This window comes from Elaeis guineensis, chromosome 1 (genome assembly GCF_000442705.2).
Source record: "Elaeis guineensis isolate ETL-2024a chromosome 1, EG11, whole genome shotgun sequence".
NCBI lineage: Eukaryota > Viridiplantae > Streptophyta > Magnoliopsida > Arecales > Arecaceae > Elaeis > Elaeis guineensis.
This window is the reverse complement of record NC_025993.2, coordinates 140,035,658-140,041,657: the sequence shown is the minus strand read 5'-3', so window position 1 is coordinate 140,041,657 and position 6,000 is coordinate 140,035,658.

Sequence of the window (6,000 nt, the reverse complement as noted above, 5' to 3'; positions counted from 1 at the left end):
GAGAGCATCTCTGAAAAGGTGGACGGATGACGATAACAAATCCAGGTACTACATGTTGTGTGCCATGTCTGATGACTTGCAACACCAGCATGAGAACATTATGACTACCCACCAAATATTGGCTCACCTACAAGAGTTGTTTGGTGAACAAAGTCGTGCAGCCAAGTATCAAGTCTGCCAAAGACTTTTTAAGGCTAAAATACATGATGGACAGTCAGTCCAAGATCATTGTTTGACAATGATCAAGGACCTTGAAAAGTTTGAGAAGCTCAGTATCATCATAGACAAGGATTTTTAGATTGATGTGATCCTTCAGTCCTTGTTGATGCATATGGTCAGTTCATCATGAACTTCCATATGTATAAGATGCTGTGTACCTTGGCTGAGTTAATGAATATGTTGGTTACGGATGAGCTTTCTTTGAAGAGTTCAAAAGGCTCAGTCCTTACTATGCAGCGGACTTCTTTCAAGAGAAAGTCTTTTGAAAAGAAGAAAAGTCTACGAAGAAGCAGAAGGTGGATGGAAAAAGGAAGAAAATGGAACCGAAGAAGAAGGCTGCTGAAAAGAAAAAATATTTTCACTGTAATTCAAACGATCATTGAAAATGAAACTGTCCTCAGTACTGGTCACCCTGAAAAATAAGAAGATGGTCCTTCTGGAGGTATGCTCGTTATAGAATCTAATCTTATGGTTTTCTCTACATCCAGTTGGGTACTTGACTCTGGTTCTAGTGCTCATTTGTGCACTTTATGCAGGTCTTGAGGAGAGCAGGAGGCTGAGGGATAGGATATGATCCTACACGTCGAAATGGAGCAAGAGTTGCTACTGTGGCCGTGGGAACCTACCCTTGTGATTACCGTTAGGATTAGATTTAGTTCTTAGAGATTGTTATTATGTGCCTGCAGCAAGCAGAAATTTGATTTTTATTTCATGTTTAGCATAAGAAGGCTATGTGATTAGCTTTCATAAGAACCATTATAATATATTTTATAAAAATAATAAAGTTACAAATGATTTTCTTATTAATGGTCTCTATCAGCTACATATTGATGTATCTGTATTTAATATCAAGCAAAATATGAATGCCATAGGAATTAAAAGGCCTAGAGATAGTCTAAATGATAGGTATCTGTGGCACCTAAGGCTAGGTCATATAGCGGAAGACAGGGTTAACAAATTGGAGAAATCTGGGCTATTGAGTCCGTTGACTTTCGAGTCATATGCAGTTTGTAATCATGCTTCAAGGCAAAATGATCAAGCTTCCTTTTACAGGACATGGGGAAAGGGCCACAGATCTACTTGCCCTAGTACATACAGATGTATGTGGCCCATTTGATGTGCCGGCTAGAGGCAACTATGTCTACTTCATTACCTTCACCGATGATATGTCTAGAGACGGGTATATATTTCTAATGAAACATAAGTCTGAAGCCTTTGAAAAGTTCAAAGAATTTAGACATGAGGTAGAAAAAATACAAACAGAAAAACTCATTAAGATTCTTTGATCAGATCGAGGAGGTGAATACCTTAGTCAAGAGTTCTTAGACTATCTTAAGGATAATGGCATAGTCTCTCAATGGACTCCACCTGAATGCCACAACTCAACGGGTTTCAGAATGGAAGAACCGGACCCTATTAGATATGGTCTGTTTCATGATGAGCTTCACGGACCTCCTGAGTTTCTTTGAGGATATTATCCATGACAGCAATATATGTATTGAATAGGATTCTCTCTAAAATTATTTCTACCACACCGTATGAGATATAGCATGGTAAGAAGCCAAGTCTGAGTCATCTCAGAATTTGGGTTGTCTGACTCATGTCAAGAGACAGCAGGCAGACAAGTTAGAATTCAAATCTTTTAGAGCTCGATTCATAGGATATCCTAAAGAGTCATTAAGATACTATTTCTATGTTCCGGAAGATCATAATGTGATTGTGAATCGATGTGTTATTTTTTTTGAAAAATAGTTTATTCAAGATAGTGGCATCGGAAGAATAATTAAGCTCAAGGAGAATGTCTCCCAAGAGCAACGAGCTAAAGAACCTGAAGAACTAAATCAATTAGAACCAATCGTAACACAACCTCTTCCACCTCGTAGATCAACTAGAGTTTTCGTCCTCCTAAAGGTACTTAGGTACTATACAAGAGGAAGTAGAGAAAATGTTCCTCACGAGAAATGGGGCTCATAGTGATGACCCCAAGACCTATGACAAGGCGATATCAGATATCGACTTCGAGAAAAGGTTAGAGGCAATGAGATCAGAAATTGACTCGATGCACTCAAACCAAGTCTGGACCTTGGTAGATCCACCTGAAGGATTGTACTTATTAGGTGTAAATGATCTTCAAGAGAAAGATAGGTGCAGATGAGAATGTGGAGATATTCACGGCTAGGCTGTAGCGAAAGATAATAGTCAGCGCGGAGGCATTGACTATCAGGATATCTTTTCGCCCGTAACCATGCTAAAATCTATCGCACATTGCTTGCTGTTGCAGCTTATTTTGATTATGAAATATGGCAGATGGACTAAAAATGGTATTCTTAAATGGATATCTTGAGGAAGATATCTATATGGAACAGCTGCTTGGTTTTACATCCAGTGATGATGATCACAAGATCTGCAAGCTGTAAAGGTCATTTATGGACTTAAGCAAGCATCTCGAGCTGGAATACTTGTTTCAATGATGTGATCAAAATGTTTGGTTTCATCAAGAATGAAGAAGAACCATGTGTAGGCAGTTGTCTTCCTCATACTGTACTAGATGACATCCTCCTGATTGGGAATGATATTTTCATGTTGACCTCAGTCAAAATATGGTTGTCTAAGGAGTTCTCTATGAAAGATCTAGAAGAGGCATCCTTTATACTGGGTATTAAGGTCTATAGAGATAGACCAAATAGGATGCTGGGACTTTCACAGAAGATGTACATAGAGGAGGTGCTAAAAAGGTTTAGCATGAAAAACTCCAAAAGAGGTTTAGTACCTTTTAGACATGGCATTCATCTCTCCAAGAAGATGTGCCCTAGCACACCTGAGAAATTTAATGCATGAGCAAGATCCCTTATGCTTCCATAATAGGGAGCCTCATGTATGCCATGCTATGTACACGACCTGATATAGCCTATGCTATGAGTGTCACAAGCAGATATCAGTCGAATCCAGACGAAGAGCACTGGACTTCTGTGAAATGTATCCTTAAGTACTTGAGAAGGACTAAGGATATGTTTCTAGTCTTTGGGAATGGAGAACTCCAGGTTCAGGATTTACAGACTCAGACTTTATGTCTGATATAGATGATCGAAAGTCGATATCTGAAGTCTGTTCATTTGCAATGATGGTGCAGTTAGCTGGAAGAGTTTCAAGCAAACGGTAATTGCTGATTCCACCATGGAGGCAGAGTATATTGCTGCATCGGAAGCTGCGAATGAGGTATTCTGGTATAAGAAGTTTGCCGTAGAGCTTGGAGTGATGTCATCGGATTCCGTCTCTTTTTACTGTGACAATAATGGCACCATAGCTCTAGCTAAGGAGCCAAGATCTCACCAGAAGTCCAAGCATATCGAGCGGCGATTCCATCTGATACGTGATTACCTCGAAAAAGATTATGTCGAGGTTAAGAGAGTCGACTTCACAGACAATGTGGCAGACCCACTAACAAAGCCATTAGGCCAGCAGAAGATCGAAGCCCACCTTGAGAAGATGGGATTTAGATATGTAGCCAATTGGCATTAGATCAAGTGGGAGTTTGTTAGATGTGTGCCCTGGATGCCAGATTGGCTGACACATTCCTGTACAAATGTAAAGACAAATTTATAATTTTGACTATAAATGAATAAAAGGGTTATTCTACTATCACATTGTGTACATTATGTCTGTGATACATCTTTTGAGTTGGTAAGAATGTTAATTCATATTTTTAAGAGTTGAAAATTTAAGGCATGAATTTATATAACTAACTCATAAACAGCTCCTGACCATAGGATCATTACGAGGATGGTGATCGATCCGGAAGGTTGGTGTATGATCACTTCCTTAGGGTAGATGTGTCTTGAGTCTACGATGTGGAGATATCAGAGTGAGAGTACAGGTATTCATTGAGAATGAGAGTACTGAGTGTGACCATCTTAAGCAATCATAAGGAAGCCTACCTTCTCATCGATGACTAGCTCGATGCTGCAGCTGTGTGTCTAGTTCTTTGACCTGAGGTACATCGATAGTTCATCTTGAGTGTATTACAGTTTGACTACACCATAACTCGATCTCCTAGCCATTTGGAATTCAGAGGTATATGTTGGCTGTAACATATTCATTGTAGAAACTAAATTGCACCAAGATGGAATCTATCAACCTCGGTAGATAAGAGTAGTCCTATGATGATCGAAAGATCGAGTCCTTAAGCCCATGACCATGGCAGAGTAAAATAATGAAAAAAAAAATTCATTAAGATTTCACATCAGACTCAGATCGATTGATTGATTCATATGACTGATATTGGGTTTGACGAGTTCACCTTAACCCTAATTCAGTCGGAACTCATGATAGAAGAACTCAATCACATAGGTAGCTGCGCCGAGAGGTTTGTCTTCATTTCTGATGGATTGCCATCATATACTGTTAGGTGTCACTGATGGATTTTGAGAGCAATTAGAATGATCTTGATGATCGATCATTCTAATTGTCTGAATCAGAAGAGTTCTGGTCCATCGAAAGGAGTTTCGATGATGTCGATAATGAGATCATGACATATCTCATTACCATATGAAAATTAATCTAACTGAGTCACACAAACAAGAGTTAGGATCTGGATGTCATCAATCAAGCTAGCCCAGTTCAATTGATTTGGATTAGATCCAATTAGGTTCAAGGAAATCGTGCTAGCACACGATTGAGCCTAACTTTCTCCTCATGTAATCTTTTTCATCTCGATTGAGCCAAATGTGATTTGACTCACCTAGAGAACCTTGAGAAGGTTTCTCTCAATCTGATTGGAGCCAATCTAGCTTAAAAAAGTTTTATCTTAATTTATGAGCTGAATTTAAGATAACACCTGCTAATTTCTGTCACCTGTCATTTTCATTTTAGGATATCGGTCAAACATTGACTTATAGATCTTGAACTGAAGGCCACTTGGCAAGAGGTCATTGGAGAGTTTTTATGGAGTGTCCATATGATAATTTTATCCTTAAAGTGGGCACCATAATCAGATATGGCGTGCACCCCAAGTGGATAAGGATAGAGTCCCATGAGATGAGGACTCTATACCTTGATCGACTCAAACTATTAGGCGCCAATCTCACTGTGTTTATCCAGTGTTGGCACCAACAGTAGGAAGATTTGGTGGAGTTTTATCTGATATAATCAGATGACATCACTCTATCAATCAAAATTTTTTCAAAATTAATTAAAATTTTTTGATTGGTCGAATGATGTGGCACTACATGGCGCAGCAGGGTCTATTTAAACCCTGTCTGTGCCTAGGGTTTAGAGAATCTGCTCAATACCCAGCAAAAGCTAGATATCCCTCCACTTCTTAATATCCCCTCTAGTCTTATCTCTCCCCTCTTCATGTCCAAGAAGTTGGGCATCCATCTGGTGCTTGTCCAAAGTGTGGTGGCTTTCTGATTAGAAGGCTGCGGAGATTTGTCGAGAAGCTGCTGCTCCAGCTTCAAAAGATCTTTTGAAGATCTTTCAGATCAGATCCAGATCTAATTTTTGGAGCAAAGATTTATGAAGAGAAGATGATCTAGATCCTACTTGAGTGATACCGGTAGAGGCCAGACGACTGCGTGGCTATTTTTGAACCTCGGGCATTGCTGCGATCATCTACAGGATAATCTAGTTACCCTAGAGGTATTTCTCTAATCCTCAAGTTTTAGATTTAATTTTAGATTAAATATTAGATAATAAGAATCAGATCTAATAGATCTTAGATCTAAAATATCATAGGATAATATTTTTTTAAAAATATTTCATCCCAGATCTCATTAGATCTGG